Source organism: Rhinolophus ferrumequinum, chromosome 7 (genome assembly GCF_004115265.2).
Source record: "Rhinolophus ferrumequinum isolate MPI-CBG mRhiFer1 chromosome 7, mRhiFer1_v1.p, whole genome shotgun sequence".
Taxonomy (NCBI): Eukaryota; Metazoa; Chordata; class Mammalia; order Chiroptera; family Rhinolophidae; genus Rhinolophus; species Rhinolophus ferrumequinum.
Window position 1 is genome coordinate 25337480 of NC_046290.1, and position 14499 is coordinate 25351978.

General features: G+C 40.8%; 1 protein-coding gene across 2 annotated transcripts in view; it reads left to right on the top strand.

Moving 5' to 3' along the window:
• The window catches only part of EGFLAM (EGF like, fibronectin type III and laminin G domains), a 152087-nt gene that overhangs the window by 77989 nt on the left and 59599 nt on the right, over positions 1-14499 (top strand). The window lies entirely within an intron of this gene.

The following is a 14499-nucleotide window of genomic DNA, read 5'->3' on the forward strand; positions in this document are numbered from 1 at the left end:
TGGATTACTTAGACCACCTTGCCAATCCCTGTTTAGAAACCTTTGTCTTTGGAAGTGAAAGCATATTTACATAAACCCTGTGTAGAGGGGAGTTCTCAGAACTGAAATGTTGGCACTCTGTAATCTTTTCAATGTTGCCAGTAAATTCCTCCAGGTTCCTGTGTCTGCCAAGACCTGCTGTCACCCTGGGTCCTCGTTACCCAGGAAAGGAGCTCTCAGGAAAGCAGCCTACCTGACATTGTCAGTTGGCGTTCCATGATCCAACACAGAGCCCTATTTATATAGGTTAGCAGATCTGAATAAACTCCTTCCCTCTCTTCTCCTCACATAACACCCACACGGCTGACTTCCAAGGTCACCGCTGTTTCCTGGGGTGGAGATTCACCAAGTTCCCCCAAGTCCTAGGAATTTTGGCTTTTCTGAAAACAACCCCTATCCTAACCTTGAATGTCAGGGCTTCTTCCTTCAAATTGAATTATTGGAGAATATGGAGACATGATGAGAAAACACATACACACACACACACACACACACACACACACCCCCCTCCATATACAATAATTATGATCATCCAGCAATTGTTTTACGCCTCCTCTTTAGAATTTAGAAGTTAAAACTCCTCGGGCATACAGCAAGGAATGGAACTCCTTCTTTCTAGAAGAAATGTTAACGATTCTATTTCAAATTGAAGGAGGGCCTCCTTCCACACTCACAAGATAAGATCTGTGCTATAATTTTTGGTTAAACTTTATGATGCATGGCCCAAAATTGAGATAACAGGAGCTGGGGCAGGCCTTGGATCTGACTGTATGTTGAACACGTAGTTTGTCTTTTCTCACTGCAAACTGAGCAGGCACGCTGAGTTGTGTGAGCACGCCATGCTTCCCGAACATCGAACTGCTCTGCTCCCGTGTTGCAAGCTGTCCCAGGGCCACCTCTTTCCTTCTATCCTTTAGTGTCTCCTCCACAGAGACAAGAACGTAGGAGAAGGATGAGATAGAATAACCATTGCTGGCCCTGGACGTGGGTATGGAGACTAGAGTCAGAGGACGGAGCGTAGGGTGGGGCATCTCTTGAACTTTTTAAACTGAAACACTGGTCTGGTCTTGGAGTTTCTGATAATCGTTTTCCCATTGGTGGATCCCAGTTTTGTGGATGAAGTGGATAAGGTATGTGAAAGTGCTTTACAGATACGTAACATTTCATTACAACTGGTCTCCTATGTGAAGTAAAATTCTATCGTTTCAAAGTAATTGTGTGAAGGGGAGGTGGCTGATTCAGTGAAACTCTCAGTTATGAAATAGTCTTAAATAAATACAATTTAACTGCTTTTACATGTATATGGTTACTCAAGTCAGGACAACAGAAATAGAATTTCTTAGATGGCCTTTTTCATGAATACAAAAGAATGCACTGTAATTGGTATTTCATTGTGGCTTTTTCTCATGAGTACTTCTAATGTTTTAGAAACCCTGTATTCTGGCTCATGCACACTTCTTCTTTTGTTATTAGTTTAGACTATTATTTTGCTTCTGAAGCCCATTTCCTCATATATAACATTATCTAATTATTGACTAGCTCTTACCTGTGTTATAATAAATTCTAGATATTAGAGATACCATTGCGAAAGCCTCCTATGAGTCACACCAAGGAAATCCCATATTCATCCTCACAAAATCCTTGTGCTGAAAGAATAGTATCCCTTTTTATAGATTTTTTGGAAAAACCAAGTCTTTGAAAGGTTACGTATTTTGTCAAGAATTGTAAAGGCAGTATTTGAACTCAGGTTTTGACTAACTGCAAAGCCACTTCCGTGACTGAGATTCAAATTAAAGGTTCTTATTCTTCTAATGCAAAGTAGCATGATAATGATAAGGATGGCAATTAAAGAAAGGACAGGGGACAGTCCTTATAGCATCTATGTACTAAGGAAGTATCGACGGCACAGAACAAACCTATAAGACATTTTTCTTTTAAAACTTGCGAGGTATACTGTACATTAAAAAAAAAAATGTGAGTAAAACATATACGCAGGCCTGAAATTCGACCTGTATGCATCGGTATAGCCCTGGGAATATACAGGCGGCAGCCCTTCTGATTGGCTAGACCCAACCCCAGCCAGTTGGTAAATATTTTGAACACGGCCCTGAAGGAATTGTGAGGCTGGAATTTCAACATGATGGGCTTTCCCACTCTCACTGCTCCTATTCCTCCCCACTTCAAGGTCCTTCCTACAGGGAGGTTTTCTTGGTGTGATGCCCGCTTTGCTCCTGAATGTGATCTTCAGAACAGAATGTGCGAGTTGACGGCTGAGGCACAGAGTGCTCTTGGAAACCCTTAGAGCCCACTCTGGACACCGCCACTCGCTGTGCTCCTCTGTTGCCTGTTTTAGGCCAATACCCACCTTCACTCAAAGGAAAAAATAACACTTCAGCTCCACTCACTATAATAACAGCATTAACTTCCCCTGGACCTATTAATGCCAGACCTTATTAGCAGCTTAATTGCTTAATGGGGCAGCTGGTAGATCTCAGTTGCTTTTATGTCTATAGTTCATGAAAGCCGGGGCCCAGTGTTTTCCTGAATTGGTGCTCAGCCTGCGTGAGGAAGGAGGAGGGTTTGGGTGGCTTCGCTGGAGTGTTGTGAGCCAGTCTGAACATTCACATCTTACCTCAGCTCCACGGAGCTACTGTAGAACGGGAAGAAAGGTTAAACTGTTTTAGTGTCCAAGTCCTCTAATGAGACATAGAAGTACCTCAGTGATCTTGAAACATGATGCTAGGTTGTATTTGCATCTACCCTCTCTCCGGAGGCTTTCCTCACATGTCAGAGCCCATTCTGTACGTCTACAGAAATATAAAGACAAAGGGCACGGTCCTCACATTTGACCCGTGCTACTATTTTTTTTTTCCTTCAAGAAAGACATTCCAGCAACTTTATAATTTGCCTTCGTGTTCTGTAGCCTAATTTTTTTTCTCTGTGGTTGATCTTATAAATTAGTCAGTCAGAACGAGGGCTCTATGCAACCTCACCTACTTGTGTGGCTTAGTAAGACATATATTTACCCCGCCTGGCAGTCACTTATTCTCGGGATCCAAGCTTAGCTTGGTTAAGAAGGATGATGGAACAAGTAATGAAGGACATGGACTGTAAATCATAGAAATGGCAAAGAAATTTTAAAAAAAAAAAAGTGTTTTCTTTCTGTTTGCCAAAGAGAAATGAAATGAAATTAAACATGACTCACATGTATGACCAACTTTAGGATTATATAACCTTCGCTGGCAGGTTATATAACTCTACCACCCTAAACCATTTAATTTCTCATGTTCTCTCCTGATGCTATAGGCAGAGAACGGAGCAATAAATTCTTCACTGAAGTGAAATTGGTATCCTCAGGGCAGTGCCCAGTAGAAGGTGTTCTTTTGTTCCTAGCAAAATTCATTTGGTCTTTCCTGCCTTGGGGTTTTTGCACCCTCTGTTTCCTCTGCCTAGAACTCTCTCTCCCAGATTTTTTACCCCCTTCCTTAGCTCAGATATCACTTCCTCAGACAGGCTTCGCTGAACTTCACCCTCGCTGTTACTTCAGCCCTACTCCCTGCTTTATTTTCTCCATAGCTGTTTCACTGCCTGAAACTATTTTATTATCTGTAGCCCTCCACCAGGGCAAGCTCTATACTGGTGTTGGAGGGACTTTTTCAAAGTTGTGTTCGCAACATCCTGTACAAAGTAGGCATTCAGTAAATATTTATTAATACATAAATGAATGTGACTTAACAAGACAAGAGACCACCGTGTTTCCCCGAAAATAAGACCTAACTGGAAAATAAGCTGTATTTAGCTTGATTTTTCAGGATGACATCCCCTGAACATAAGCCCTAGTGAGTCTTTTGGAGCAAAAATTAATATAAGACCCGGTCTTATTTTTGGTGAAACATGATACTTTGGAGGCTGGATCACTTTCTACTGCTACTGTCTGGAAAATTCGAAGAGAAGATGAGAAGGAGAAAGTTGGTCTAGAAAACTACCAGGGTTTCCCCACTGGCAAGGTTCATTGACTAAGTTGAACTCCCAGAATTGCAATGTGATACAAAAAAGAAAAAAAGTAAATAGAGTAAAAGAAGGAGGGAGGAAAGAAGGAAGGAGACAGCAAACCCAGGGGGTTAAGTTCAAAGCAATAAGGATGGAAAAGAGGCCTTTGAGAGAGATTCCAGGGATCAGAAGGGTACAATTTGCAAATATGGGGCTGGGGGAGTGGGGAGGAAGGGAATAGGGGTTTTCTAACCAAGCCCTGATTTTGCACCTGTGTTCTTTCTTGATCATCGGAATGAGTTTTATCATTTCTATACTTAGAGTATAGTTTTCCCTCTAGTAAGTTCTAATTATGGTCTCCGGTGCTCAGAGATTGCACAGGGACTGTGAGAGATGTTTGGTTTGAGTTTGTTTTTGCCATACGCTTCTTCCACAATCCAATTTCTTCAACTGTTTTCAGAAACTTCCTCTTCTACCTGAGACAAACCCACCCTGGCTCAAAGCAATCAAATTTCTACAATAACCTGATTCCACCATGTTGCCTGCCCCACACCCCTCACCCCACTTTTCTTCACTCTACCTTCCTGTTTATGGAGACGTTGCTACATTGCTGTATCAGCTGTCGTTGGTTGTGTGACTGTTTATATCCTTTGTCACGCGAGTATCCATGTATGAATCTGGCTTTTACTCAGTTTTTGCTTTGAGATTTGGCTCCTTGTTTTTAATTTCCGGCCTGTTTCCCCAGAGACCAGCTCATCACGCTGGGGTTCCTGGGTACATGTCGTCACATATGTAGCCACTAAATAGATTTTCTTTATCCCTGTCGCTAGTGAGGGCTTCTATTTCATAGAAATGACCCTGAATTGGCTGCAGCAGTGAGCAGAGGAGAACAAAGTGGGGACGGAGGTAGTGGCATATACTAGGGATGGGTAGGGAAGCAATCAGGACGGGACTGGAAGCAGTTTCTTCCAAAATCTCCATGACTTATCATCACCCTTCAGTAGCTTCCATGCAGCCTGCTGCCTCTTTTAGTCAGTGCCTATGAAAAGTCCTCACCAACCCTTGAAAGCCCTCACTGTATCCAATCATCTGTACCTTTACACAGAGCAGAATCTGGCAGGCAATGTCTGGGTCTGAAGGCCGGGAGAACTGTTTTCTGTTACCTTGCTGTGAGATCTCAGGAAGGTCACTTAATCTCTTTGGGCCTCAGTGTCTTCATCTGTAAAATGGGTGCAATAATGTCTGAGGTAGGTAATATTTTCTAGTTCTCAGATTATTTTGAGGAAATACATGTGAACAGAGGTTACAACATCTGCCTACTCCTCAAGATGAAGGAGTGTTGATATACCAGGGGGTGCCAAAAAATGTACACATTGTAAGAGATGTTATCTATGTATTACTTTTCGAAGTTGAATTGAATTACTGTAGCAATGTGTCGTATGACATTCACTCAAAAGATGGCGTTAATCAAGTGAATGCTAGCGTCATTCATTGTATTATAATTTTAATAGATTTTTCCTTTCTTAAAATGTGTATATGATTTTTTGGCACCCTGTGTACATTTCCTCCATGCATAATACTGAATGATGATGCACCTGACATAGGTGATCACCAACCGGTTTTGTACGCCTTTTCTTTGTAACTCCATGCTCTGAGCTCTGTTCTCAGGACTGGAAGACATTAGAATGTAAGAATCAGAAACAAAGTCCGGGATCAAAAGCTTTGCTGACAGAAGTGGAAAAATAGAAATGGCCACACGACTTATGTCAAGTAGAATCATTAGGATGGGTTTTGGTGGTTGAGTAATTGAAAAAAAAAACAACAACAACAACAACACTGCAAAATTTAAAAGACATCAGAAAATTTAAGACTACAAGGCCCAATGAACTTTTCTAACAATAACATTTCATAACTCTCACTATTCAAGCACATCCTGGTTCAACAAAAAGAAAAAAGAAGAAAAACCTCACAGAGTTAGTACTGCATTGCTAGTATGTGTGCGTGTGTGTGTTGTGTGTGTGTGTGTGTGTAACCTCTCTAAAAGTTAGCCATTTATTTAGGTAGGGATCAGCAGAATTTTTTTTGTAAAAGCAAGATAGAAACACTTGGGGATTTTTAGGTCACCTCTACATGGAAGCAGCCATAGACAATATGTGTGCCAATAAAACTTTATCAATGGACACTGAAATTTGAATTTCATATAATTTTCATGTGTCACAAAGATTATCCATTTGTAAAACTTTTTCCACCATTTAAGAATGTAAAAGACCATTCTTAACCCCGTGCTGTTTAAAAATGATTAAAGAGACAAGTTAGGGGAGAGAAACAAAGTTTATTTAACACTTCATGAAGTGGCAGTCTCCATTCTCAAAGGTTCAGAGGACTGGAAAAATGGGCTGAAGGAAGAAAGCTTTATATGATAAAGAATAAGTAACGGAGAGAGGAAAGTAGGAAATTAATAAGGAAGGTAGTGAAGTCAGTATAGAGTGCAGAGCAGGCTTGACTTTTGGGATTGGCTGACTGAATAGATTGTGTTTCCAGACACGTGGAACATTTACAGGGACACAAGTTAGTTAGGTTTTCTGTTTGCTGAGATGGCAGTGGGGCAGAAGCAGCTCCAACTGGGGCCTAGAAATTTATTTCAACAGTGCAAAAGCAGGTGGCGGTCCAGATTTGACCTCTGGGATGTAGCTTGCTGACCTCTACTATACTGCTAGGGTGTTCCCTCCCAAATTTTAAGAGATTCTCCAGAAAATCCTCTCATGAGTAGCAATTTGGTCAAACTTGGAAGGACTCAGATAGTGCATACTAATGAAATTGTCCCCTTAATAGACAAACCTGCAATTTAACTTACACACGAATGTTCTGAAATAAATAAGAAAATGGAGAGCCTGCAACCCACTGCATTCCGGACAACTCAGTGCTACTCTCAAGGTAGAGGGAGATAAAGCCGAGGGAGAGCTTGCTTTCCTGGGCTTTACTCCAGGAGCTTGGAATAAATAAGCCTGTAAATTGGTGAACATACGGGTTTGTAAATTTTTAGACTGTGAGACGAAAAAGGAAACAGGAGGAAGAGCAAACCAGTTGTTTTACTCATGCCCTAAACAATCTGCATTTTCGTTATGCAGTTGGGACATAAACATAACTTCACATGTGAGTTTTACATTCAGGTGCCCTCCCCCGTAATCGCTCTATTGATGTGCTAATACCTCCATGCCTGTAAATCTGAGTAACTATCATTTGCACAACTTGACTGGTTCTAAAGGAAATGATTCACCTTCACCGGTGCTGTTTAAAAATACCTGCTACCTGTTAATTGCTCTTCTGAGGCTGGTGTACATCTTACATTACCATACATTTACTTTTAATCAGTTCACCCACATTTTACTCCCTCTGGCTAGTTAGGGAAGAAAGTCGAAAGCAAATGATAATTTTCCAAAGAAAAAGCGCACTGGTGCTCTAATTTCAACCACGGCATCTGTTCAGTCAATCAGCTGCTGTTTAGCAGCCCCATGGTGAGCAACTTGGTACTATTTATTCCTCTCCGTCTCAATGGATTTTTAAACATTCACATATTGAAGTAATGCACATTGTCAACTATTTTTCCGTTTGTTTCCTTCTATTTCCTTGTTATCCATTTTGTTCTTTTAATATTAGACTCCTCATTTCATGGTTAATCTTTACTGTTCTTTCCGTTGGAGCCAGGCTTGCTTTTACAGAGTTCTCCATTGGGATGGTTTCTTACCGTGTTTCCCCGAAAATAAGACCTAGCTGGACAATCAGCTCTAATGCGTCTTTTGGAGCAAAAATTAACATAAAGCCAGGTCTTATATATATTTTACTATAAGACCGGGTCGTATATAAATTTTTGCTCCAAAAGACGCATTAGAGCTGATTGTCCAGCTAGGTCTTGTTTTCGGGGAAACATGGTAGCATCTCAATCCCTGAATCACTTGGGTTCTTTGCTGCACAAGGAGGGCCACAATTATGGTTTAGCACAGAGAAGGAGTTATATGAAATCAGCTTAACACAGTGACAGACATATAGGCGGGACACAGTGCATGCTGACTGCATGGATCTCATCTAACTATGCAACCAAATATGAAACAAATATGTACAAGTATGTGCAAGTAAGAAGCAACCGTGGGAGAAAATATGACTTTTCTAATGATCTCAGGTGTCACCAGGCTCCCAGCAGGAAACAGAGGCACGGGCTTTTGGATAATTTGAAGTGAATTTAGTGAAGGGACTATTTATAAATGTTTGGGCAAATATATGCAGATCAAGAGAGAACAATTACCAGCTTCTGGAGACAGACAGACAGGGGGTCATCAGCAAGGGCTGTGACCTTCAGACACGTGTCCCATGACAACCTCCTAGGACAGAAGTTAGGTAACAAATACTCTGGCTCCTTTTCCTCTCTCCTTTCACTCTCTTCCTGGGGATTCCTGATGGGCAGAACATAGTTGGAAGCCAGACAGGTCAGCCACCCAGGGCCCAGGGCAGAGTAGAGAAGGGCAGAGGTCTATTGGGAGAGATATAGAGAAGGAATACACCACAAGAAGTAATAGTATCACCTCATACAATAAGAGAATGATGCCCTTTATGTGGATCCCAAAAATATGAATTGTTCTTTGGTCTTACAGATTTAGGGCACAGACCTTATTCATCTTTGTCTATTTAGCATATTGACTGAACAGAGAAGATAATCAGATTTCACAGCCAGATTTTTGTTGACTGAGGGTTTGTAAACTCATAGAGCTGGCAAGGACTGCCTCCTCATTCAGCACACGATGTAACTGACCCCAGAGGGACTCAGCAGCCTTCTCAGGGCCACTTAGTGGCACATCCTACACAAGAACCCAGTTTCGTGATCACCTTGTTAGTGGGATTCCTATGTCCTAAAGAATCAGTTCTCCAAGTTCTCACAATATATCCATTTACTCCTTCAAACAAATGCTTAGTGCCCACTGTCTGCCAGGCACTGTTTCAGGTGCTAAGGGTTCAGCAGTAACCAGAACAGACAGTAGGAATCCCTGACCTCACAGAGCTTACATTGCAGTCCAGGCAGGCAGGTAGTGAACAAATACATTTCCAAATGTAAGTATCACGTCAGATGGTGATAAGGGTTTTAAAGAAAAACAAAACAAGGAAGGCAGTGGCCAATCAGAGAAAGCCTCCCACGAAGGTGACCATTGAGCAAGAAGGACGCGATGAACTCTCTGGATACAAATATCTGGATCGATTGTCATCTCAGTATCTATCTGTCTGTCTGTCTGTCTATCCCTCCATCCCTCCACCCCCCCCACCTGGGGGAAGAGTGTTCCAGGCAAATGCTGAGGTCCTGATGCAGGAGCACCGGGAATCTGTGTGACGGGGTTAGTGGGAGTCTGAGGGAGAAGAGTGGAAGGAGATGAGGTCAGAGAGCGAGGAAAGTCACAGTGGTGGAGGTTGATTACAGGACCCTGAAGAACGGGGAGGGTTCATGGGGAGGGTGGCACTTGACCAGAGTGAAAAGACCTATTTATGTTTCGACAAAGTCACTCTCACTGGTATTGAAGGGAGGGGCAAGAACGGGGAGACCAATTAAGGAAAACATCGCAAAATCCCAAGGCAGAATATCGTTTTCCTTGTTGTCTCCAATAAGGAAAAGTAATTCGTACTTATACTAGAAAAAAATTGAAACAACATGAAACGTGTAAAAAATAAAAATTATCTCTAATCTCGGCATTCAGACATAACCACTATTAACATCTTGGTATATAATCTTCCAGAACTTTAAAAAATCTAATGATGAGATCATAGTACTTTTTTGTATAATAAAACACTCTGCAACATCTTTAAGTTAAATAAATATAGAACTACATCATTAATTTTAATAACCACAAAGTATTCCATTGTCAAGCTCTACCACACTTGTTTAAGCTAATTCTTTATTAATGAACATTTAGATTGTTTCACCATTATATACAAAGCTGAGACACTTGACAGTATCCTCATTTATCTTTTGTCCAAGTTTTACATTTCCCGCTTTGATATCTACGAAGCAGAGTGGGTCAAGACTTATCTTTCCCTGCGCTTATCAATGGATAGACTGACATGCACAGCCAATTGGTAATATCGATTGCATTTGAAATCCAAGTCTCTTCCCTGCTATTCTACCATTAGTAGGTACTTTGCTAGAGAATATCTATACTAAAGCATGGATAATATCCATATTAAAGCATACTTTTGAGACAAAAATATTTTTCAAAGAAATAAAAATCATCTATAAAAAAGATGAAACTATTTTTTTTTTTAAGCTCAGGTCTCATATAGGAAGTTTGTGCAGTGCCAGCTTCTCATTCCCACATGCAAGGAGAGGCCAAAGATCCTTTATGGAACATGGATTAATATGAGGTCAGCCAATAAAGTTCGTGAACTGATCCTAGAAAAAGTGCTACATACCTCATTGCTGTATATCACTACGGTCACCTTTGAAGGCACTCCCCTTGGGAAGCTATGCACCGATGCCAGTGCCTAGTCCACCCTTCAAAGCAATTTTGGAACTCTTTTCTGGAATGGCCATCAGAGCTGTCATTATATTACCATTGATGTCCTGAATGTCATCAAAATGTCTTCCTTTCAATATTTCCTTTATATTCAGGTAAGAAAGAAGTCATTGGGGGCCAGATCACGTGAGTAGGAGGATGTTCGATACAGTATTTGTTTTCCTGCCTAAAAAACTCCCTCACAGGCAAGTGCCATGTGAGCTGGTGCATTGTCCTGATGCAAAAGCCATGAATTGTTGGTGAAAAGTTTCTGGTCGTCTAACTTTTTCATGCAGGCTTTATAAGCACTTCCAAATAGTAAACTTGGTTAACTGTTTGTCCAGTTGGACAAATTCATAATGAATAATCCCTCTGATTTAAAAAAAGGTTAGGAACATCGTTGCAACAAATTTGCAAAACTTAAATTGTCAGACCTCATATTACCATTCTAACTCCAGCCCTAAGCGTCTGCCATATTTAAAAATGTAAGATGTGTGTCCATTCTGGCCCAGTGGAAAGGTTCTCTCCCCATCGGTAGTCTTGTTCACGTGGTCATAAAGGGATTCCAATGGCCAACAGATTCTGAGGATCACAAACATTAGGGACTGACCAACAACTGTTTCCCCAGAACAAAGTAAGGAAAAACAATCCCCAGATGGCGGTAGTTCACAAGTCATCCAGCAGATGGCAATAGGTCACAGACGTTCAGAGCCCGAAGAGCCCTTTAGAATTAGTTTGGACTCCCCTTGAAATGGTTGAGCTGAGGGCAAAACGGAGAAGCTCCATTATACTGCTCCAAATGATTGGCTTCTTCCATGCTTAACTACTCCCAACCAAAAATAGGAGAGGGCCACTAGTTTTTTTGCGATGGAAAGAGATATTAGTTTTTGCAATGGACAGAGAAGTCGGCAAGCAGAAACTGAAATTCTCTTCAGTGATCTGAGGCCTTTGTACCAATGTTATCAGCAATATGTGTCTTAATGGTACAAAGAACTGCTATGACAAATTTCTTTCTAAAATACAATGAAATCAAAAGCTTTCAAATTCAGAAGAATTGAAACAGTGAAAATTAGGGAAATAGATAAGAAAAGCTACAAACAACTTGAGGTCAGGCCTTTTTTTGTTTTTAGTTTTTGCTTCACGCATCACCACTGGATATTATTTACATTAATCTGCAAAATATGCTGGTGATGCTCAAGTCTGTAGTGATTCCTGAGTCTGTAGTGATTATTGCACTTGTTTAAGCATACATTTACTAATTAGTTTTACAAATGTGTGTTCAATGTCTATAAATATGCCAGGCAATTTTCTGAGAGCTGGGATGTTAACAGTAAACAAGACAGACGATGTTCCGTGCCCTTGTCAGCTTGCATGTGGGACAATCAGTCTCAGTCAATAAGTAAATAAGAAGTATATATTACATTTTATTATATAAATAAAACATCTGTAATGGTAAGTGCTAGAAGGGAAAAAGAAGGGGTGAGTGGGCATAGGGGATTGTGGGAGCTGCTGTTTTGGGACAGGCTATCAGGAAGGCTTCTCTTCAAAAGAGATTTGAGCAGAGTCTTTCTATGTGGAGGAGGCAGCAAGTGCAAAGGTCCTGGGTGAGAGCAGGTTTGGAATGTTCTAGGAGCAGTAAGGAGGCCCATGTGGCAAGAACATGATAAAGTAAGGAGAAGAATGACAGGAACCAAGTCCAACCTTGTATGTCCTGGTAAGGACTCTGGTTTCATTCTAAGTGAGATGCAAAGATCTTGAAGTGTTTTGAGTTGCAGAATATGATCTGACCTACATTTTCACAAGATCACTGTGGCTACAGTGTGGAAATCAGTGGAAAGGAAGGGATATCAATCGAGAGGCAATTTTTATATTGCTTTTAAGGAGACTATACATGAAGGGTAGAGAGGCAAACCCAAATCATGGAATGTTGGCCCTAGCAGGTAGTTTAAGGACCTTTGCCAACTTCCACAGTTTTTCTGATAAGGAAATGTAACATCACCAGATTATGTGAATAGTTCTAGATCAACAGTCAGTCGCCATTGAATGTTAGATTCACTGGACTCTGGCCAGTGCTCCTTGGCCCTTTCCTCCCTTCTTCTCTGCTGCAGGACCTCACTTGCATGCACGGTTGTGCCTTTCCATCAAGAGCAGTGGCGACTTCTTGCCACCTGACAATTTCTCACCTGTCTCTTATTCTCAGAGTAGGGAGACTCAGCATTATTTTGGGCACCATTGGGCAGTAGTTCTCAACTGGGGGTTAATTTTGGTCCAATAGGAAGCACTTGGCAATGTTCTGAAGATACTTTTGGCTGTCACAGCTGGGGAGAAGGTGCCACTGCTACATCTAGTGGGTGGAAGCCCAGGGATGCCACTAAACATCGTGCAATGTACAGAACAGCCCCCATTACTAAAGTGATGCCGCCCAAAATGTCAACAGTTACCAAGGATGAGAAACTCTACTATAGGAACAAAAATAAATGAGAAAATCTAACCCTTGCTCAAATAAATGGCAGGCTGAAAAAGAAACCGACATTCCAAAAAATAACTAGAGCAAAGTAATTTCTCAAACTTTTTTGGACTTGCAAACCCAAAGTAAGAATACCAATTTGCACTGCAACCACTACATACAAACATATCTAGAAACGTGTTTGTGCAAATGTTAATACTCAGAACAATACTTACCTATGCTAAGTGCAGAATTTATATTTTATACCATTTGTTTCCATTTTTAAAAATGTACTCAGGCCCCACTGAATTGTTTTTACTATCCACTAATGGATTTGATATCTGCAGTGTGAACAATACTGAATCTAATATATAAGGAAATTGAATAGTTTCATATAACCTATATATTAGCGCTAAAAGACATATGTTAAGGTATAGAAGTCACCAAAAGATCAGCCGTTAATGTCACAATATTTGTTTTTGTCAAACCCTTTTCAAAGAGAATTGAACCAGTCCTTGCCTTCTGGGGGTTCACAATTCAGTGCAGCAAAGAGGCTTGTATAGAACATAGCAGGTCTTGGAATAAGGTCATTTCATTCGACATCATTTCATTATAACATTGATGAGATGCCATAGCAACTTAACTCTTGTTTGTATCAATGAGCCTATGGTAAAATTGGTTTCTTATATATCCTTCACTTAAAGTCACAGAACCTATCGATGATGTTAAGTGAGGACTTACTGTACTTGTCTAGTGACATGCAATACACAGAATGTGCTCTGCAGCCCAGGGTGCAGGTGGGGTGTGACTGACTTTATGTATTAGGGAGCTAGGAGGTGGGTTGGCAAAGGTTTTGTAGTGAGGGTGACATTAGGGATGGCTGGTAAAAAAAAAAGTTGAGTGGAATTTCTCCAAAGGGCCAGGGGATGAAGACCAGCAGAATCTGGTTGAGTGTTGAAGGGGGATCTTTGAGGATATGCATGAGGGCCAAAAGATAAAGGGACACACAGAGGCAGAAAGTAAGTACCCACCCTGTACTCCATTATTTTGAATGTTTTTATATTTCTTATAAATGCAATGACATGGCAAGTATCCTTTTGTGACTAATTTATTCTCCACAACATTGTTTTCTACTTTTATGCAAGTCGTATTATAAGTTCTAGTTCAGCAGTTTCAATGCTGTATAGTGTTCCACTCTATGAATATCCCATCATTCATTCATAATTATTTTGGTATTGCACATTTGGATTGTTCAGATGGTAGCCACGATTAACAATGTTGCAATGAACAATCTCATGTTTCCTTGAGCATGTGCTTGCAAGTAGAATTGCTAGGTTGTCTTACATGAATATCCTCAGCTTCATCACCTATTAGAAAATTTTTTCTCAGAGTGTTTGTAGCTATCTCTACTCCCACTGGCAGTGTGTTCAAAATTCTTCTTCCTGTATATCCTTGGTATTATATCCTGTATATCCTGATAACACTTGGTATTAT